The sequence below is a fragment of the Molossus molossus genome, unplaced genomic scaffold, assembly GCF_014108415.1.
Source record: "Molossus molossus isolate mMolMol1 unplaced genomic scaffold, mMolMol1.p scaffold_m16_p_20, whole genome shotgun sequence".
Classification (NCBI taxonomy): domain Eukaryota; kingdom Metazoa; phylum Chordata; class Mammalia; order Chiroptera; family Molossidae; genus Molossus; species Molossus molossus.
In genome coordinates this window covers 34,053,767-34,076,162 of record NW_023425356.1, presented here as the reverse complement: position 1 = coordinate 34,076,162, position 22,396 = coordinate 34,053,767, and the positions used below count along the sequence as shown (strand labels likewise).

At 56.2% G+C, this 22,396-nt stretch overlaps 1 protein-coding gene across 1 annotated transcript in view; it reads left to right on the top strand.

Annotated features, from left to right (window-relative positions):
* The first annotated feature begins 2,586 nt into the window (after nucleotides 1-2,586).
* PLXNA2 (plexin A2) overlaps nucleotides 2,587-22,396 on the top strand; it is a 205,189-nt gene continuing 185,379 nt past the window's right edge. Inside the window, exon 1 of the mRNA XM_036272998.1 lies at nucleotides 2,587-2,706. The gene's annotated coding sequence lies outside the window, so the exon portion shown is untranslated. The remainder of the gene's footprint in view (nucleotides 2,707-22,396) is intronic.

Below are 22,396 nucleotides of genomic sequence, written 5' to 3'. Positions count from 1 at the left end.
TGACATTGCCTTCCCTCCACATGCCTTCGATGTGTTTCCTGCTTGTCTTCTCCCTCTATCTCTCCTTCATTCTCCCTCTCCCTTTATGCAGGAAGAAAAGGGAAGGCTAGGAGTGAAGGATGGGGAAGTAGAGGAATTTGTTTCATTGTATCCTTTCTTGCCCTTCATTTAGGGTTTACTTCTGAGTCATGGGTGGTATTCACACAATTGTATTAGTACAACTTAATTATTTAAATTGTATTTTAATCTTCCTAAGACGTGATTAAACTGAGGCATGGGGAAGAGATGTGACCTATAGCAGGCTCACAGAGTACTGGATTTAGAACCAGAGACCCTGATTTTCAGCTCCCAGCGTGATCACCTAGATATTTCCAGTCCTGCCACTGGCTGTCTTAGGTGTAGCTGGCCAGATTGATGCTCCATGAATCAAACAAATGGGAGAAATGTTGTTCCAAAATCTTCTAGCACCTTCTTCAAATCATCTTCCTCAATAAATTGTGGTTTAGATGTGGTCTACCCAGAGATAAGAAGGTAGACTAGACTGTCTGGATCGGGAGACAAGATCTACTTATAAAGAGAAATTAAGAATACTTTAGGGTAATTTATGATAATTGCCTGGAGGGGTGCCAATAATAAATGCTAAAGAAGTTAAAAGAAAAGAACAGGTATGGATCAGGGAAAACAACTATGACTTTTTTTCTTGTGGATCCAAAGGACACAACCAGGAGTAACCAGTGAAAGTCCCAGGGAGACAAATTTCAGCTAATTACAATGAAGAAAGAACTTTTAAAGAACTAGCTAATTTCAGTAGATGAAGTAAAGCGGAGATTTCCCCCACTCCTGTATTGAATGGACGGTTGTGCAAGATGACAGGTGTGTCTAAATTCCTCTTTCTTTTTCTTTTTCTTTTCCTTTCTCTTTTTCTTTTTTAAGGCCCCTACTGCTCTGAGAATTTCATGAGACTCCCTTCAGGGTTTCAGGAGTACATTTTTTTCTATTTTTACCACTGAAGACTGTGGCCACGAGAGGGCAGTACAGGAAGTTTATCAGAATACTTGGACGTGTGGAGTAAACTCTCCTGTGCTATAATCTCCAGCAGGGACTACGCAGGATCCGCGAGCTCGCTGGGGTCGGGCTTGCAGGCCCCTTTCGGAAAGCCGAGTCCGGAGGAGCCCGAGATACCGAGACTCTATGGCGCATCATCATGGGTCATAAGGACACCAAGACATGGCCATCCAAGAACCCAGAAACCTCGCACCTTAGGTTGTTAAAATAAGTTATCTTACCACCTCTCTGATTCCCCTGTCAGGCAGGCTCCCTGGTCTGGATATAAAAAGCCCCCCCCTGGGTCCCCTGGCTTGCCAGAGGCCCTGGATCCCTAACGGAGCTGGATGGAAGCTTGAGATTCTGAGCAAGGCTCATCTTTGCGTTATGAACATAATAATTAATAAGAACTTCATATTTCATTTGACAGCTTGTTGGCTTTCTGAAATTCACCCACAGAAGAAATCTGCTCCCACAGATTCCGAGACCTCCGTGTCAACCTCATCAAGCAAAGCCAGTTCTTCTCCACTCATCCTGCGCTCAAATTAAAGACGAAGAGGGAGGTGTGCAGGATGTGCGCGGTGACAGGTGATGCTCAGGTGGGGGAGCCCACGTCCCCACTGCCCTCACCTCTCTGCGTGGGTCCTGAGCTCACCCTGTACCCCAGGCTAAGCCAAGTGGGCTGGCCAGGCCTCCACCCCAATTCCCAGGCCCCAGCAGGATTCGGGTTGCCCCTTGACACTTAAGGTGGCCTGTGAGTCCGCGCTGAGCTGGGCGCGGGGCGGCCTGAAGGGCGGCCTCCCGATGCCAAACGTGTTTCTCCTTTGTTGACAGCTGGCGGAGGAGGAAGTCGGGAGGGTGGGGGAGGGGGCAGGGGGCTGGCGGCGGGCGGTGCCAGCGGCGGGCGCGGCTGCAGCGCGGGCGGGCGGGCGCGGCGGCGGGGAAAGGGTTAAGGCGCGCGGCCTCTATGATAATGAGCTGCCTGGTAATATAGGGAGGGAGCCGGCACGCAGAGCACCGCCGCCGCCGCCGCGGGAGCCGGAGCAGCCGGAGCAGCGGCGTCCTCGCCAGCCCGGAGCGGGAGGGCGGCGGCGCGCCGTGGCTGGGATCCTGCACCCGGAGGGCCAGCGATCGGAAGGGAGCCCCCGCGAGCTGGGGAGAGCGCGCGCGGCAGACCTCCCCGTGGACGGAGAAAGCCCGGTTCCCGGAGGAAATGGGACTGTGAGCGAACCGGGTGAGGGAAGGGAAGGAAGCGCCGAGATTGCTGATGTCAGAGGAGCCCGGAAAGTCGCGCTGGAAAAATCTGAAGACAGCCGGGGCTCTGCCGCTTCCCCAGGAGAGACGCCGTTACCCACCCCCACAAGTCCCCTCGGTGGCTCCCCAAGCCCCCCGCGAGCCGGCAACGAGCGCCCAGTGGGGCTGCCGCGGGGCGACAGGGGACGGAGGGGCGTGCGAACGGGAGACCGAGGGGCCACTTCAGGAATACAGATAAGTGGCTTGTGGCTTGACGTGGATTTTAATGAATTTGGACTCCATGTGGATGTGGTCCTCCCGGTGACCGCGAGCTGCTGGCCGCGAGAGGGGCAGCGCGCCGCCCTCGGCAGCCGGCGGCCGAGGCGGCCGGACCAGAGACGCAAGGACAGACGGACGTCGCGGAGCTGGGTAAGCGGCGCCCTCGGCCCTCTCCCCAGACACCCGCACTCCCCGCGGCGGCCCCGCCGGCTGCCCGGCGCCTCCCCGCGGTCCTGGCCCCTGGCTGCCGGGCTCGGCTGCAGCCGGCGAGTCCCCGCGCGGGCTCGGCCACTTTCGCGGGCGGACTCGGAGCCCCCGCCGGCTTGGGCTTCCCCGCCAGGCACCGGCTTTCCTGCCACAGGCTGCTGGCGGCGGCGGCGCTCGGGGGCGCGTCTTCCCCGCGCACCTGCCGGCGCTCTGCGGCTTCGGGGAGCACGGGGGCGGCGGGGCTGTCCCGAAAGCTGGAGCCCAGTGTGGGTGTCGGTGGCATGAGCAGGAGAACCCAAGGCCACTTTGGCCAGCGTTCGATATGGGGGCGTTCACTCCGGAGCCGGAGTCCCTCGTGGCCGCTGGCTCTTCCGGAGGATCGAGGGACTTGGAAATGGAAGAGGAACGCTGCGCGGGTTCCACAGGCTCAGGGAGCCGGTCCAAGGCGCTGAGCGGGCGAGGTGCTCCAGGCCCCCTGTGTGCGTCCTCGTGCTGCACACCAATCAGCACCTTCCCTGGGTCTGAGCAGGGGAGAGGGTTGGGAACTGAAGTAGAAGCTTGCCTGGGATCCAAGAGGCTCCTCCATGGGAACCTTCTTGCCCCACCCCACAAGTGATATAGGGATCTTAGAAAATTCTAGCCCTTTGATCGATCCCACATGTAGTCTCTATAAATGTCTATCATGGGCTGGATGGCCAAAGAGAGACTCACCAAAAACTGTCATTTCACATCCCAGACAAATGTCCACCTATTTGGCGTGACCCTTGCCCTAGGGGAAGCTACCTACTCAAAGTCCAGTCCAGAGGGATAGAGATAAGGGGACGGGGGGAGGGGGGCCGTTAAAGACTTAGTGTTTTCCGTCAGTTAAGAGCTTACAATGAAAGCCCCCTGGGGTCGCAATGGAAATATGGCCAGGTCTCCAGCGGGGATCTAGAGACCAGTGACATGCCAACAGGGGCTATGCAAGGGACATAAGACACGACCAGTCTGAGGGACTAGGGCTGCCAGCTGAAGCTTGGCAGTGGCTGGGGTGGAAGTTGGGGGTGAGCACAGCAGCTTGTAGAAACCTGCAGAAATTTGTGAACCCATTCATTCTCTTCCTTGTGATCAGGAGCTCAGTGGAAAAGATTTATGAGTATCTGCGCCGGGTGGTACATTTTGGGAGTAGAGTCAGGTTCAGCTCTCCTCCTCCAATCTCTCTCTCTCTCTCTCTCTCTCTCTCTCTCTCTCTCTGTCTCTCTCTGACGTTGAAACTTCCCTCTTTCCTCTGTGCAGGCTATGAATTCCAGGGCCTTCACCAGAGCGACACAGCCCAGGGAAAAGACAGGGTTGACAGGAGGAATCCAGCTATTCCTGATAGAAATGCACTAGGTCTGTGCCCTCACCCCAGAAAGCTCCTGGAGTTCTAGCAGCCCTCTCTCCTCTGGCCTCCTGGCTAGAAGAGAGAAGATTTCATTAACTTCCCCCTCACCTCACCAAGCACCATTTGAACTAATTACCTGTGATCTCTCCTCCTAGGCCTGGGGAATGTGGGTGGGGGAGAGAGGAGAGGGAACCAGGGAAACGGAGAGCATCTGTCAAGATACCCCAGCCAGGTGGTTTTTCTTTTCCCTTCTTCCACTTGACATCTCTGCTTTCGCCCCATCCCTTCCTCATCCCGAAACTTGCCCTCACCACCAGCTTACCTGAAGGAGCCATTCCCCTCGGTCCCCCAGCTGACCCTCTTCGGGGTCCCACTGATAAAGGGGGAGGGCCAGTGCAGACTGCCCTCTCTGCTTCCTCACTGTCTTCTGCAAATTGCATTAGGATGGGGCAGATAGGCTTGCAGAGCAGTTAAATGGAAGTGACATTTGGAGCGATGTGCAGTGGAGATGGTGCTGGCAAGATCCAACCCGCCAAAGTACTGCAAGGTCTCCTCTGTCAAGGGACCCCAGGTCTGGCGCAGGAATCCCGCCTGGTCCTCTCCTTTGACAGGACTTAAAGATCCAGGTCCCTCGCAACCTGCAGCAGGGCAGGGGGGCTGGCGGGCCTTTCAGCCCAAGTCTAATTGAAAAGTAAATGGTGGCGTTGCATGTTCATTGCCTAAAAGAAACCATGTCATTACAAGGTCGGTGGCCCCCTTTCAGAGCTGGCCTGAATCCCTACCCCGGTCCCCAAAGTGCCAGGGACCATTCACCCTCCACCCCTCTTGACCATCAAAAGCTGCAGGTGTGGGAAATGTAAAAGTTCACCATCCATTGTACTGGAATCTGTGCTTTAAATGAGGTTAAAAAGAAAACCCTCGAAGAACAGCTACTTCTCTCGTAGGTCTCTTTTCCAGCTACAAACACTTCTGATGATTCCGTTAATCTTTATTGCACGGGCATGTTACAAGGAAACACACGTGAGCGGGAGGGAAAACCAGTGACACCATTAAATATACAGGGCAGCAGCTGGCAGCAGCCTCAACCCGCCTGTTCAGGTGAGATGAAATATTTACGGTTCTGGAGTTGTCACTCTTTGGGGTTTTATAGTCTCTCCTGCCTCCTTTTCTATGGCTGCCTCCCCAAGATAGGGGGTTTGGGGTGGGGGGAGGCTATTCCTGTCTCCAGCAGCAACAGCCCCCACCCCCAGCTGTCTCTCAGTGTTGCTACACAGCTGTCCCCACACACAGACTGGGGCCCAATATACTTCTGTCCGTCATGGCAAATGGAGAGGCAAGGAGCTCCAAGCCAAGCCCCTCACCCCCACCCCCATTCTGATCATAAAGAGACTGGAGCATTGTGTTACAGTCTGTTAACTACAAATAATTCGGGACTGTCCACAGGGAAATGCAGAAACAGGCTTTGAGGTGCTGTAGTTTTATAGCTCATGTGTACCGCCCCCCATCACTACCACCCTCGCCCAGGGGCAGTCTGTTATCAATTCATTATATGGGAATATTCTGTTTCTCCCCTGCACATATGCTCAGTTCAAACAATGATGAATGGAACCAATTCCCTTATGAGAAACAGTTTTTTCACTTAGTTACAAAGATTTCATGCCCGATTAGAGTAAATGAGGGTGGGTGTGTGTCCACTTCTTTTTTGATCATTTCTAAAGGTGAGACCTGTGGAGACAGAGAGAAAGGCAGTTCTTCCCAGGGTCAAACAGCTGGTCCCAAGAGAGGGCTAGATGGTCAGAACTGGACCTCCCTTTCGCCTGGGGGTGGAGTCCATTCCCTGGCATGGGGCATATGGAACTTCTTTATCTAGCTCCACGCTGTTCCATCTGGAACTGAGGGCAGAAATAGAGGCGAGAAAGTTCTTTGTTGGGGAGCAGGGTCCCTACTGGGTAGAGTGTAAAGAAAGGAGGGTGAGGGAGGGTGAGAGCGGAAAGAAAAGGCTTCGGCCTGAGGAGTACACGAGTCTCGTGCTCTCACACTTGGTTAACCATTAACCCTCTGCCCTGGCCTGGCCACATCTGCTTGGTGAGCACATCCTCCCAAACCCAGAGAACCAGCAGGTGTTCTCCGTGTCCCTCTCTTGCCCTGGAAAAATATTCCCTCTGTCTCCCCTTGCCAGCTTCAGCCCCAGGCTCAGTCCTGGCCCCCACTTACCCTTTTCTCTCCCGCTTCCCTGGCACCCTCTTTTCATCCCCTGCCAGCTGTCCCTTCACCCTGGTGCTGCCAGTTGTCTGCGCGGCAGCATACACGTCAAAGGCCAGGAAGCAGGCAGGACAGTGGAGAGAATCAGGAGCTGGTTTCACACTGGACCCCAGCGCAGGAACTCCAGCCGCAGGTTCTAGAGCACTCCAAACACACGTATCTACCCAGGACACCAGGAGTGCTTGGTGCTTGGGGGTGGGGGTGGGGTGGGAAAGGGAGTTCTTGCCGGAGTCCTGTTCTCCTCCAGGAATGCACCATCTTCCTCGTGCTCTCTGTGGATCTGGCTCGTGGGTCCCTGCTTTGGCCTCTGCGATTAGGCTATTCGATCAAAGGCCTTGTCAAAGCATGTCCAGCTCGGACTTGGTGTCCAGACAAAACCAGCAGATGAACCAAAGATGCAGGAGCCAGGGCACGCGTGGAAAGACCCAAGTCCCATGTAGAAACAATCACAGATAAATGGAGAGAAGCAGGGTGACAGGAAGGGAAGATACGGCAGAGAGACTGACATTGTGAATGGGGCAGGAAGAGCTGAGAGCACAACAGAAAGCAAGTGGGAAAGACCCTTCCAGGTGGAGAGGGGCTCCTCTCCATCTTCCCAGGCCGGGGTGGGGGGCTCCTCTCCATCTTCCCAGGCTGGGGGGGGGGCTCCTCTTTCCCAGGCCAAGGGGGGCTCCTCTCCATCTTCCCAGGCCGGGTGTGGGGGGCTCTTCTCCATCTTCCCAGGCCAGGGGGGGGGGCTCCTCTCCATCTTCCCAGGCCGGGGGGTGCTCCTCTCCATCTTCCCAGGCCAGGGGTAGGGGGGCTCTTCTCCATCTTCCCAGGCCAGGGGAGGCTCCTCTGGGTGAACTGGAAGGCTGAAGTAGCAGGTTATCTCCACTAGAGGGGGCTCTTGAAAACCAGGCTTGACTCTAAATAGTGGTTTTTGTGCATTTCTTTTTTCTTTTGGCTTTTTTTTTTTTTTAAGACAAGAAAAAAATAGATGAGATATATTAGAAACTACCAGCTGTCACAACCCAGAGACCACAACTGGTAGAGCCCTATTGGCAGTGGGACCTCTGGGACCCCGTCTGGTGGCAGGGGAGTGGGAAAGGCGCCTGCAGCATTAAGCAGGGCGCCCTGGGGTGGTGAGCAGCCCTGGGAGAGGCCTGTCCAGACCCTGTCCAGACCCTGTCCAGACGGGAGGCACCTCCGGATGCCTGGGGGTGTGAGGCAGGGAGGAGGGCTGCTTCTCGAGTTAGCAGGCAGCCCAGTCTGCAGGCTGGCCGGCCCAGAGGCTCCTGCCTCTCTTTATCAGCAATAAAAAGTTTTTGGCCCATCCCCAAGGCGCCTTCACTTGCTTCCCCTTCTTCCAACTCCCTAAATGAGGGCCCTCGAAACCCTCCCAGGTGGTGGCGGAACCGTTTCTGAGGAGACTGTTTTCAAAAGACCTTTCAGGAACCGAAGGCATGTCAACATTGTAGCGCTGATTTAATCTTTGTCTTCATTTTCTCTGTGGGAGCCTTTCTCTGCATTATAATTCCGCCTTTCATTTCAGCCCAGGACAATATGGAGCGTGAGCTGAGACCAGAGTCTCTGCATCGAGGAGATAATAACTGTCGAGGAGGGGTGTGAAAAACATTGAAGCAGGCAGAGGGCCAGAGAGTAGCATCTCCGCAGACATGCTACCAACCCGATATTTCATCTGGGCTTCCCTTTGGCTCACATTTACCTGGGGTCCAGGAGGGCAGGGAAGGGAGGAGAGAGGAAAGAAAAACAAGATAAATGTATCGTGTTATGGAAGTTTAATCCTGCGTTTCCTTGGCTAAAATTACTTGTGGTGTGAGAGATAAAAGTTCAGCTGTCTTTGAGAAGGAAGAGGGGGAGGGATCCTGGGGCTCAGGGTGACTAGCCTGTCCCCTCTGTGCCACCCCGGACACACAGGTTGTCTGACAGGCATTCCCCTGCCGCCGGCACTGTCCCGGGAACTCACCTCGCCCTCTTTCTCATTTTGTACTAAACTGCCTCCCCTATCACCTTAGTTTGGAGATGAGCTAAGTTGTACAACACACTGCTTGCCCTTGTGGTCAACAGAAGACCCTAAAAGCAGGAATTGCGATGCATTTGGGTTTGAACACATAGAAATCGATCACTTTTGTAGTGCTAGACGTGTAGAAGCACCGAGTACAAAATGAAAATTAATCGGTCCTACCTTCAAACAATTTACAGTATCCTGGGGGGGGGGGGGGGGTCGTAAGCCAAATGCCCTCAAAGAACTTAGTATAAGGCAGAATGGAGTTAACAGTGAACAAGCAATCTTGCAGAAGCTTCTGGAAGCTTTTGCTCTAGGCCATGGAAGGCGCCATGGAGATGAGCCAAAAAATGTCTAGTGCTGATAAAGAAAGGCCTGGAAAGAGACTCAGGTGCCTGAGAACGTCACAGTTTCCGGATGGAATAACTAAACACTCTCATTCCTCAGCCTCTAAGAACTACCCATAAATATTTGTTTCCCTCCTTCTCCGCAGATTTTAACCTGACAACACTTGGGGTGGTTTGTCTATTAGTCAACATTCTAAAGCAGGTCCCCCGGCCCCCCAGGGTCTCACATTGTATTCTGTGTAAACAGCATCCCTTTCCTGTCCCCTGGAGCTGGCTGTGTGGGTCATCAGGAAATGTTATTACTCATCTGTGTTCACATATCACTGTCCAGAATCCTGCTGCTAACTCCCCTATCTGAATGAACCCTTCCAGTGGATCCCACCTCACACTTTATGCTCTGCCCCTTGGCCGCAGGGATCCCGCTTCCAGGGTCGGCTCTGCCATCTGTTCACCCGGAGAAGGAACCACTCGAAGTTTCTGTGCAGAAAGAAGGCAGAGGATTCATGGAGGGAGCTTAGGAGGAAGGAGGCAGACTTCAACTGCATTTGAAAACTGTCTCTGATCTCACAGTGAAAGGTGGTGCTCTCCTGACTCCTTAGGGTGTTCACGCAGAGTGTGGTGGGGGGGTGGTCCCTGCACCTGCGGGGCTGGACAGAACCGGCGGGGGGGGGGGGGGTGTTTGGGCTTTAAGAGGCCTTTGAAACCCTTGCAAGTTTATGTTCTCAGGGAATATGTGGAAATCTATATATATTTCTAGAGTCGTTTATAACCCCACCCACCCAAAATGTAAAGAACCGTACACTCTCGCCTACCCCAGCTTCTGCCTCCTGCTCTGGTGGTTAGAAGGGGGCTTCGGGTGAGGAGCTACACCCCAGGCATCCCTCCGGTCCTTCCACGGGGCAGATGGCTCACTCTCCGGGTAAACAAGAGGAACCCAGGCCGGGCTTAGATGCCCGGGGAACCGCGTAATTGCTCTGCCACCGTGGGCCAGTCCTTGAGTCCTTGACCCTCTCTGATCTCTCTGATGGGCAGGCAGGGCAGACGGCACCTCCCTTGAAGGGAGAGAGGGTGGAGAGTTCAGGAGGAGGGCGGAGGACACCCAGCCCGCCTGAAGGGCAGGGGGACAGGGGCACAGGGGCAGACAAGTGGCAGGAGGGGATGTTGCTGCTTTGAAGTGCTTTCCTGCTTCATAAAAACCAAAGGCCTGGCTGGGCTGGGTAAATATTACGTTGGCCTCTGACCTCTCACCTCCCCAACTGCTCCTCCAGCTTCCCGTTCTTCCTCCTGAGTAGCAAAGATACTCGAGGGAGAAGAGCCTGTTTTCTGAACTTGGGGGTCTTCGGCAAGCCCAGCTCAAAGCCAGACGGGAAGAGCAGGCTCCTCCCTGTCCTGATGCAGCAGGAGAGCCCTCTGCTGGGTCAGCTGCTCTGCCTGGTGGCCCAGCTCCATGCTGGCGGGGGGCGGTGTTTTCCAGGATCTCACAGTCCCCTGACAACCTCACCCCAGCTGCCTGGACCATCCTGACAACCCCTTGACTCTCTGTGGAATTGAAACCACACCCTAGGGTTTCTGTTAGGCAAACACCCCCCTGAGGTTCATCCGGAAATTAAGAAAATTGTCTGCCGCCCCACTCTGAGCGGCCCAGGGGGAGAGGCTTAGAGAAAGTGATCCAACCAGCCTGCGAAGCTGGGAGGCCGCACCCTCACCCAGGGGCTGGGGTCCCACCACCAGGGCTCCAACAGATGGGCAGGAAGAGGCTGGTGTCAGAATAGGGTCCTGAGGCCCCCGGACAAAAGGCCTTCCTTCCCTCTGAGCTCCTCTTCCTGAAAGGTTTCTCACCTTGCACCATTTGCTACCTGGCTCCAGGCGGGTGACAGGACAGTCTCGGGACACTCAGAGAGCTGGCTCCTGCCCTTTTAACCTCAGTTTCCCCGTCTGCATGGCCGGAATGGCTGCTTTGCGGGCTCTCTCGCACCCGCACTCGCCTCTGGCTCTGGGGCCAGCCCTCTCAACATGGTTAGAGGGTGTGGAAGAAGGATATTTAAACCGGTTCTAAAATCGAGAGCAGGAATAAAGCCAAGCTAGGGACCATTTCTTCTCTTTCTCTGAATGCGTGTGGAACTTTCTGAGCAAAATAAGATTTTATTTACAGAAGGTCTGTATGCTAAAGTTTTTATATATAAAAGCAGATAAAAGGCTGTGTTGATGTCTAGAGAGAGGAGAAGGGAACGAGAGAGAGCGAGAGATCGGTGGCCTCCCGAACGTGCCCGGACCGGGGCTCAAGCCCGAAACCTTTCTGGTGTACGGGACAGTGCTCCAAGCAGCTGGCCACCCGGCCAGGGCTGGAGGCTAGCATGTCACCAGTGGGGCTGGAATTTGAATTCTGAATTTGCTACCCTCTCGGTTTGGGTGCCTTCAGGTCTAAGAGTAGGGTGCATGATACTGTCACCGGATTGGTAAGGGGGCGTTTTTCTGGGAGTCAGCCTCTCAAGGCAGGGGCAGGTCTTACGGGCCTCTGCCTGCCTGCCCGGTGCCCTCTGCAATAGGTTTACTCATTCTGCAGTCACAGCCCCTCCGAGCGTGGGTATGGATGGGGCAAACATGGCATACAACACATTAGCAGGAGCTGGGTCCTGGAGGCCACGGGCCCCGGAGCTCAGGGAGTAGGTCCTCGGCCAGCGCCCATGCTCGGTCAGAGCATGGCAGGAGGCCTGGGAGACGCATCAGCTGCCTGCTCCCAGCCCAGGAGCTCCCCACTGTCCTCCCTCCTTTGTGCGAGGTGCAGAGCGAAGGGCAGGGAGCCCTGTGGGTTGAGAGTTGCCCCAGATCCAGCGGGGAAAATGAGTGTGACAGGTGCCTTCATTTTCTTATCTGACAGTGTTACTTCAAAAAACGTTTGAATTACTAAGGAAACTGGTGTTTCTGTAGGCTGCTTGGGGGAGAAGTTCGGAGGATTTCAGAGCAGCCTTTACCCAGGCCCACATTATAGATGCAAAACCCAAGCCCGAACTCGGGAGTGGAGTGCCCTGAGTCACCTGGCGGGCGGCCAGGCACTGTTCTTTCCAGGAGGCCGATTGCCCCAGCCTAGCCCTGCACACCCTCTTCGTCCATCCACGAGCCACCTTCTCTTTCCAGTCTCTTCTTCGGACCTGTGCCCAGGAACCCCACAGGGAAGGGCTATTCCCAGAGAGCTGACCCCTCCCCTCTCTGCCAGTGTGCGGCCCTGAGGACCACGGAGCAGTGTGGTGTAGGAAGGTCCCCTCGCTCAGACAGCTCCGCCGGCTTCCCCCTTGCACAGGGAGCCTGGCTATTTACACAGCCAATGGCTCTGGCGAGGCCAAGCCGCCCTCCCTTCAGGAGAGGCTCAGCGGACACTGTTTGCGTTTCGGTCTCTGTAGACCCAGCGTTCACACGTGAGGGTGCAGGGCGAGACCACAGCCCCAGCAGCTGTCTGCAGACTGCCGGCTGGTTGGCCACCAGGGGTGTTGGGCCCCCAGGGTTCGTGCCCCACGCACCTGGGAGCATTCTCAGGCAGCCCAGAGGGAATGAAGGGACACTGAGGTTCAGCGGGCCTGGTCTGGCCACCTGATTGGCCTCCACCCGTGACCCCACCTCCTTGGCCAAGCTCTTCACCAGCTGTGTAGCCCCAGGAGGCCTGGGGGAAAGAGAAGGGACCTGGCTGCTGAGGACAGGAAGGGCGAACAGGTGTCCCTGTCCAGGTACAGGGAAAACAGGCGCCACCAGGAGCCTGCCAAGCAGAAGGAGGTGCATTACTCGCAGGAGATTGAACGGAATTTCATGTGACTGAACACATGTTTATTGAGTATCTCCTCTGTGCCAGGGACTGTGGGAGGGAGGCAAGTCACTGTGCTGGCTCTTGAGGATCTCGCCATGTGCCAGAGGGGGAGGGGAGCACACAGATAGTATCACACAGGTTAAATGTAAGCACTGCAGGACAGGAGAGCCGTCACCACAGCCACCCAGAAGGGGCCTTCTGGGAAGGGAGTGAGCTCCACGCCGTTCAGAGAACTCAGGCAGAGGTGGAAGCTGTGGACGAGGCCTCAGGAAGGGCTTCCCCTGTGGAGCAGAAAGGTATAGGAGGTGATGCTGAGATCGCCACCTGCCTCCAGATCTTACCTGGAGTTTCCCTGTTTGCTGCTCAGGAAATTCAATGAAGAAAAAGTTCAGAAGTGATGTTGAGGGCCAGGTCCGCAGCTGCTGGCCTTAATCCCATCGGAAATAGAGCTGGTTCCCACGCCAGCCCCTCAGAGCGGGGTGCCAGGAAGGCGAGGCTGGGGTAAGCCCGGTCTCCCCTGGAGCCAGACTCTCCTAATCACATTAAAATGAGCGCTCCCTCGACAAGCAGGGGCAGACCCCTCTGAACCGAGACGTGGCCAGCTCTCTGCACAGCTCTAACTCCTAATCATTGTCATAAACGGGGTGGAAGCAGCCGCTCACTCTAGTCTATTATCAGCTTGGTTGGAGACAGAGAAATTTAAATGACAGTAAGATGCTTAGCAAAGAAACGAAAGTCGGTGTTAAAAATAAAGAAAACAAGACAGCTTGTTTCATCGAAATAGAAGGGTTATTAAACAGCCCTGAATTAATCAGTGATCCGCCAGGGTTGGAAATTGAAGGGCAGCAGGGCCAGGGTAGCTGAGAGAAGATGCGGGGGAGGGGGAGGGAAAGAGGCAGGTGGGAGGAGCTGCCTGCACCCCCAGGCGGCTGCAGGGACTGCAGAAATGTCAGTCCTCAGGGGGCAGTGGCAGCCAGTGTTCTGCCCCACAGATAAAAGCCTGTTGGTTGGGAAGGGGACTTTTGCACCTCAGCCTCTCTTCCTACAAAGTCTGGCTTCTGGACTCTTTCCGTCTGCCACCCCCCCCGAGCCACACCTGGAGCCAACTCCAGTCCCCAGCCTGTCCCCAGCCCTCCTTCCCACCAGCCAGGTCTGGATGGGAGCCAGATGGCATTTGGTGGATGGCCAGAAGCTTCCAGCCGCGGTCCTTTTCCATTTCACAGGGAGTCCCCAAGAACCCAACTCTAGATTGAGCTCCCAGTACCCCACCCCCATCCCCTGGGTAACAGTAGATCCCTGGGTCTGGGCAGAGTCTGGCCGACCTGGAGGCAGAGTGATCGCCGGAGTAAGTGATCTCTCCTTGGAGCTATCAGGTGGTGGCACCTACCACTCCGGGCGGCAGAGAAGTAGGGTGACACATTTAACTCCAAGAGCCCACCTCCAGGTCCTAGTTCCACATCGGTCACCTTGGCCAAATGTTTCACCTCTAGTACCCCCGAGTCTTGCCACCTGTGAGACATGCTGAGCTCCTCTGGCCCTCACTACCTGTGTGAGTGGTACATTAGCGGGGTAGCGTACGTGAAATTGTTAGTGCACAGTAAAGCTTTAATCACTGCACGAATGCTACCCGATGTCTCAGTGGGGTCCCTCGGGCCATCACAGGAGATTTCGGCAGAGGGCATGGAATGGGTCTGGAGGAAAGCTGACTTGCTCACACCCCGGCGGGAGTGGGGCGGGGGCGGGTCCGATGTCTGTGTGCAGGAACTCCCGTCCCATCTGGGTGTGCAACATGCTGGATCTTGATTCAATCATTCCAGGAGCATTTGCTTTGCTCTTTGACCTCGGCATTCTTTCTCCTCAACCCTTCCTCCCTCCTGAGTCCCTCCTGGCTGTTTACCCTTTTCCAGACTCCTCTCTCGCACCCCATTCATCACGGGGGCCAGCTTCTCACTCAGGGAGATCTTTTCATCTCTCTGCCCCAGGTCCCCCTGCTGCACTGGCCTGCCCGCCTGCCCCCTGCCTCCCCGCCAGCACATTCCTCTCCCTTCCCTTGCCCTCGCCGGTGGGGCTGGGGTCCTCGACTTCAGAGCGGATAGGGCCTCAAGGGCCTCGAAAGTCTCTCCGCTCTGCACTCTCACCCAGGGGCTGATGCCACTCCAGGTGTTGAGGGTCCTTCCGCCGAGCACGCGTGCAGCTTGGCACAGACAAGTCCCTTCATGCACAGACCTCCGCGCCTCTGCCCAGAACGCCAGCCACCCCCAGTCTCCCACGGCCCTTTCATCCGGCTCCACAGCGACTCCCCTGCTCCAGCGTGTGACTGTGAGCTCGCCTGTTACTTCAGAGAGGCTGCCTGACAGCTCGGGTTCTTTCTGCAAGAGCTCCGAGTTTCAGACAGAGAGACAAATAATAGAAACTGAAGGTGGGAAGGTACAGGGTGGGGACTCTGTCTGCTTAAGAAGCTTCCTCATACAAAAGGAGTTACAGCTTTTTATTTGAAGGCTCGGCTGTCGGTTCAGAAAAGCACTGGAGAGAAGGAGAGGGAAAAATCAGGGAGGGGGTTTATCCAGCATGCTGGCCAGACCCGAAATGGGTAGAGCCCAAAGGATGCCGAGCTCCAGCCCGAGAAGCTGTTCTCAGCATCTCCTCCTCCTCCTGTGGGAGGCTTTCCTCTTCCCTCCTTTCTTCCCTCTTTCCTGCCAAGGGTTCCTGGATGAATCACCAAGAGCAGCAGAAGTGGCCCTTACAATAGCCTCAAGGCTCTGAGAGCGTTGGGGGGTAACCTGGACAGTGTGGGGCCGAAGGGACGGGGGAGAATGGCCACTAGGGACCAGCAGCACCCACGTCCTTCTCAGCATCTTAGGAGCTGGGAGCTGGGTCAGCACATTCCCCAGCTCAGGAATCACCCCTCCCGGGCTGAAACCGAGCCCTCAGCCCTTGTTGCCATCACACATCACTGCCAAGGAGAGGGTGCCCTTGCACCGTGTTTCTCCAAAAACAGAGGTGCCGGTGATTGGTGTTTATTCAGAGCCGCGGAGTTCACAAAACACAAAACCAAACCAAACACTTCCACGTCCATTATCTCAGTGATTCTCACCACAACCCCGTGCGGTGTCCTTTTATAACTGAGGAGGCGGAGGCTCCAACAGGTGAAATCACATGTCGCGGGTCATCAGACCAGGAAGTGCGAGCCTGGAACCCAGGTCTGTCCCGGAGCCCGTGGCCCTTCCTGTGTACCCGCTGCCTGGCCGCGTGGGCAGCAGGGAGTCTGACCTCGTGGAGGACCCCGGTTCGGAGAACTTCCCAGGGGACTGCCCCTCACCCCACTCCGCCCTTCATCGCTTCATGCTGTCAGGTGACTGTTTATTATTACATACTTGTGTGTGATCTATGATATTATGTGATTTGTGGCTTTGGGGCCCTCTTGCCAAGACTTCTCCTGCACAAGCCCTGCCTGCATTGGCATTTCCCAGAGGCAGAGTTGGTATCTTCCTGTTCTTCTCCATCCTTCTCCCCACCTCGTCACCTAGCCAGTGAATCTGCTCCCCACCCAGGGGTTCAGGAGGAACAATAGGCAGGATCCTTCCCAAACTGTTCACTCCCCTCGTCACGACTGCCAGCTCAGTGATAACAAGCCACTGAGCTGAGGGGGGGTCGTTCACATCGCGTCCGGGGTCAGGCCAGCAGTTCCGAAAAGGCAGTGAGTGTCCCTGTCTCCCTTCTCCTCTGCTCCCCGTGATTCGTGCCGAGTGAACGGCAGGGGGCTAGCCCAGCACAGGGTGTGGAAGAGCATGAGGTGTTGTCCCTCTGAGAGCCTCCAGTGCAATGGGGACATGGGACGTGGCCACATAATACCTGGAAGCCAGGACTGCAATGCGGCATGTGCTGCAAGCAGCTGACTCTAGATGACCTCGGAGAGGAGATGGGGACTAGGGGCACGGAGGTCCTCGAGTCTTCAGGAGGCTTTGAAAGATGGATGGGGTTTGAGTGGGCAAAGCTGAAAGTGGAGATAGGCGTCCTAGGGAGAGGGGACCACAGAGGTGAACCTGTACAAGGTGTTCTGGAGATTCCACGAACTAACCAGTGTACCGGGAGTGGAGTCACTCCGGGAGAGGTGGGAAGGGAGGCCAGAGAAGACAGAAGAGCCAGCTTGGGCAGGACATGAACTTGCGTGCCCAGTAGTCCAGCCTTAAATCCACCTGGGCAATCGAAGGTGCTTCCATGGTGGGTATCACGCTCTGGCCGTGTGCCTGCCAAAGGTAGACAAGGTCTGAGGCTCCAGAGATGAAGCAGGACCGGGCACCCCTGGCAGGTATCGACGGCTGCCAAGGGCTCTCACCAGAGTCACTCTCAGCCGACCATCCCTGTGACAGTCTTACATCACCACGTTCGGGGAGGCGACACCGAACTTACTGGTCAAGAGGCTCGTTCTTCTGAACCTTGGGGGCCCTGACTTGCGGAAATGGACATTGTTTAACAATGTGCCTTGACCTGGCTCCAATGGCTGCTGTCCCCGGAGAGAGGATGGACCAGCGTGATGGGCGGTGCTCCTTGTCCCTAGATCGCCTCAGTGACCCCCATGGAGCCCTGGCAGCAGGAGGGCAGGCGGGTCTGGAAGAGAGGCAGGAGGCGCCCTCACCTGGGGCTCCTGGAGGCCACTCACATGTTCCCTCCAGAGGAGGGAGGCAGGGGGAGCGTCTGGGCAGAGTCAGTGCTGTTTGGGGCCAGTCCGCTCTGGGAGCTGAGAGAAATGCCTGGTGTTTTGTTTGGATTTTTTCTTCCCCCCTCATTACCCTCCCCGTCCCTCCCACCGCTGTGAACTGGGGCTGTGTCCTTCTTCTTTGAAAACATTACAGTGGTTAATGGCAGCATAATATGCCATTTTGTGGAGTAACTGTAATTTATTTAACGATTTAGTTGGGCACTTTCTACCCTGTGGCCTGCTCTCCCGCCGTTTCTTCCTCCAGTTCCCTGGCTCCGTGCGGGCAGAGGACGGTGGGAAGGCTGGCCTGCATCAGGCTCCCGGAGGGCCATTTGGAATGTCTCTGAAAGGCGACTGCCAGCTAGCAACCCTCTTGCCTCGAAACTCCCCTGGATCCCACCTTGTAACCATAACTCAACCCACGCCGCCCACACCCCAGCCCTGCCGCGTTACCAAAGCGGGAGGCGTTGCACGGTAGTCACACGGCGGCTCCTTCCTGTGCAAAGCATCCCGCACAGGTAGTTCATCCTCACAGCTGCCCCGCCTCAGTTATCACTTCTGTTGCGGAAACAGACGGGAGTTGCGGTGCTTGTGCCTCTCGCGGCCCTGAGGGCGTGAGGTCCCCTAACATGCACCTGGATTTTCCTTAGCAAAGCCACCCACCCCCCCTTTCATTCTTTGGCCAGATTTTGGAAGGAGCCTGAGAATTCCTTTTCCTGTTCTTCAATCCCATAATGCCCACCAGACAGCAACCACCGCATGAGGATGGTTTAAGCAGAGTCCCACTTCCAGCCCGGGGAGGAGCAGGAGGACCTTTCTGAGCCCCGGTCCTGCCTGGAGCAGGCTCACTCCTGGGATCAGCTGCTCCCAGCCTCAGAGCCCTGCCGCCTGCAGCCTGCAGAAATCCTCTCTGCCCCGGGCAAGGTGGCCAGGGCCAGGCGGCCCTCCTCTCTAGCCTCCCCCAACCCCAACCGGGGGCTGGAGAGAGCAGAGCCCACAGAGGAGGGGCAGGGGCAGCTGCTTGACACGGATTGCTCCTGTAGCTTAGTTTATACCCTGGGCGCCCTCGTGCTGCCCGGGGGGCGACCTTTAGATAATAAAGGGAATTCTGGGAGATTTCTGACAGGCCCATGACGTATGGGGCAGGTCTGCAGGGTCAGGCATGTATCTCCCTGCTCCTGGCCCCCGGGTAATGAATCTTGTTTTGACTTCGCAAAGCCGGCCTGGCCAGTGCCCCCTCCCCGGCACCTCTCCTCCCGTGAGTGCGCGTCTTTGAATCCCTTCATAATTCAGGGAGACGACTCCCGACTTTTATGGCCTGTGAGAGGAGAGGACAAACACGGGCTGTTTTGCTAAGGCCCTGCGGGAGCCGGGGCGGTTTCCAGGGCTCCATCGAGCCCACTGGGAGACCTGGGGGAAAAGTCACAGAAAACCGTCCCCAGCATGAAAAGGCCATGGCGCAGGACAGGCAGGAGCAGGAGTGGGGGTGGGTGGAGGGACGTCCCTCCCTGGGAGCTATAGAATATCCCATAAGGTTCTTGGGGTCTGGGAAGGAACACACTGATTATTCTAGACAGAAGAACAGGGCAGGGCAGCAAAAAGGCTGAACCACTCTGCAGAGCGAGCCCAATCCTAACCCCCCTGGGGAAGAAGCCAGGAGAGGCCAAGCAAGCGGGTCTCGGGGCTGCAGTGTTCAGCTGGGGAAACAGGACCCTGCTGTGCCGCCCTGGTCCTCCCAGAGATGGTCGGACATCTGCCTCTCCGAGTGTCCTGGCCCTGCGGTGGCTCAGACCCCTCAGCACACGCGGCGCACCTAGACCTGCACACACACACCCCTTTCCTCTCAAAGGACAACCCCTGGGCCCCCATGCTCCTCCCTGCTCGGCTAGGGCCGCTGCGACAAAGTGCCACAGGCGGGTGGCTTGAACAGCACGTTTTGTCTCTGTTCTGTAGGCAAGAAGTCGAGGCATCCACAGGGCTGGGAGGAAAGGGTCTGCCCCAGGTCCGTCCTCGTGGCTCACAGATGCCCTCGTCTCCCTGTGTCTCTTCACATGGTCTTCCCTCTGTCATAAGGACGACAGTCATTTGGGTTATGGCCCACCCTAATGACCTCATTTTGACTTCATGTCCTCTTTTAAAACCCTTGCTCCAAAAACAGTCACATTTTGAGGTACGGGGCGGGGGTAGGACTTCCACACAGGAATTCGGGGGGAACACCACTGAACCCATAACACCTGCCATTCTGCCTGTCTCGACAGCACCCAGCCCCTGCGGTTCACCCTGTCACCCGCATCTGTCCACCGTGCCATGGGCTCACGTGGGTTCAGGGGCCTGTGGCCAGGGCAGTGCCACACACAGTGCCAGTCACATGGCCCTCACGCTGGGAACAGGGCTCTGCCTCACTGCTGAGCCGGCCGTGAGGGCCGCCCGAAATTTCCTTCTCTCTCTTTCTCCTGGGGTACCGGGGACCAGGTCTGGCTTGTCCACCTATAAAAGGGATTGCATATAAAGACAAACAGGGGATCTCTCTTCTCATGGGGCAAAAAGGCGAGCAGATAGCAATTGTCACCAAAAGTTGCACTGACACTCCCTGGGGCGCCACTGTACCGTGGGCTCACCTTCTCAGGGAAGGGTGCCCGGAGCGCATGTCGGCAGAGGCCCCGTCCCTCCTCCGCCTGCCCGTACCTTCCTCGTGTCTCGCTCCAGGGCGAGGTATAGCCACTTAGCTTCACTTAACAGCGCAGAGTCTGGGGGTGGAATGACATTCGATTAATGAAGCAAACGCAGCTGGTATTGCAGTGACATCTAAATTGTTCCTTTGGTCCCGTTATTTTCTGTATGAAATTCTCCCTCTCCCACCCCACCCCCTTTCCCCTTTAAATCGTGTGCATAAAATACGCTAATAACAATCTTGGGTGTCTGTGCATGAGTGACAGCTGAAATAAGAAAAAGACTAATCGTACCTCCTGCAGCCCTGTCGCATGGAGATTAAATGAGTCCCTCTCCCCTCCCCACTCCCACCCCCCCTTCCTTACTCCCTCCTCTCTCTCTCATGGTCTCTTCTCAGGGAAAATCATGGACATTTGAATAATAATATTATAGACACCATCGGGGTGACAGTGGTGGAAAAAATCAGCTCAGACCCATGATTATTCCTTCAATCGAATAATTATTTAAATACCAGATAGCTCCTTTCACTCTAATTGAGGCCTTTCAGCTGCCGGCATTCCCCAGGGCCCGCGCTTCGCCCTCCCGCTCACCTTGTGCTACCACGTGCCTGGACTACCTCCGAGGTCGGTGTTCGACAGCGACGCTCGGAATGTTTGCATGTGCAGCCACGCAAGCGACATTATGTCGGGTCCTCCGGGGTCACTCCACCCACCGGGGACGAGCTGGGGCCCCGCAATCTCACATCTAGACGTTTTATCCTCGCAGACATCTGAAAGCGAAAGAGGCCTTCTGAAGTCCCGGGGACCAGTCCCCTGCCTCTGGGTAAACGTATTCCTAGACAGCTGTCAGGACGTCTCACTGTCAGAAAATTCCATCATCTCCTGGCAGTGTGCCCCAGGGATCCTCTCCAGAGAGGACACCCCCCTCATCTCTAACTTTGGGCCCTTCTGCTGCAGTTCTGACTCTGGGGAGAGAGGAGGCTCTGACCTGTCTGGGAGGCCGTCTGTACCCCAGAGGGACGCGGCTCAGGACACCATAGCCCACAGTCACAGCGTGGATTTCACTCCTTCGCAGGATGACTGCCAGGCCTGCCTGGGCCCAGAGTATGGCACAGGAGGTCCTTCTCCCCAGCCCAGAGCCAGCCGTGCAGAGAGTCTCATTCCCTCGCGCTGCCCCGGGGTCCACGCACCGCCCTAGGGCTGCCCTGCACACTGCCTCCCTGCCCAGGCCGGGGCGCCACCATTCAGGGCCCTTCTCCCCCGAACAGGGCAGCCCCGAGGCAGAGCGTGCCTGGCTGTCAGGACCCCTTCAGTAGAGGAAGGAAGCGCCAGACGTTTTGCAGAGCTCTGATGGCGACTGTCCCTGACTCCTGGGGGTGACTTCGGATGATGTGTTTCCTTCCCACAGGTCTTGGTTTCTTCATCTAAAAATAAGCCATGGATGGGAGTAATCTTATAATCTCCTTCAGCAGGGGCCCCGAACTGCTGCTTTAAAGTGCTGCCACTTGGAAAGGAGATCTGGGGGAGAGGGTGGACTTCCCCCTGCCATGGCGGGGGCAGGAGGGGTGCATTTCTAGGGCAGCTGCTCACCCCTTCCCTGACATCACAGCCCTCCTCGCCCCGCCTCCTTTTTCTCTGTCACCCCCTGGCTCCTCAGGACGCTGGCTGTGTGAGCCACTTAGTAGGTGCAGTCATAAGAAGAGGTACCTGTTACTGTCATTGTCATGAGAAGTATCCTAGCCAGGATGGCGCTAGTGAGGGTGGTGGGGACGAAGGTGTGACGGGGATGACAGAATGGAGACAGTGCTGATGGTGGATCTACAGGGGTGGGGGGAGGTCCAAGGGTGCGAGATCTCCTACCATGAACTTTGACTCGGTGTGGAAAAATCATATCCCTACTGGAACTCTCCTTCCCACCAGCTCCTTTTGCAATAAGAGAGGCCCATTGAAAGCGTGTGTGCCCGGATCTCCGGGAAAAGACAGCAGAGCGGGCCGGCAGGGTGGAGAGAATCCTGCACTGAGCTGAACTGGAAATGCCTGAAGGCCTTTCCTCCCTGCTTTGCCACTGACGCCCGCAGTGGCTGATCACGGAGGTATTAGTGCCTCCACGGGCTGTCACCAACACCTGCCGCCTGAATCCCGATCGGGGAGATGGTGTCATCAGGCCCTCCAGATCAAATATTTAGTGACATTTGCTTCCCAAAGAGGCAGTCGTGGCCTCTGCTTGGCACCGGGCGTGCTCAGAGTAAGATATCCCGGGAGGCTCCACGGATAGCGCATGTGGCCCAGAGCCACATGTCCTAGTTTGAGACTTAGAGTGAGGGGGAGGTGAGCTTTGGCTCTTTGAGAACACATGTGACAAAGCGACTTCATGAACTAGACAGAGAGAGAGGAGAAGTGATGGAAAAAAGGAGGCATCGCCCAGCCGGTGTGACTCAGTGCATTGAGCATCGTCCCATGGACTGAGAGGTCCTGGTTTGATTCCCCTC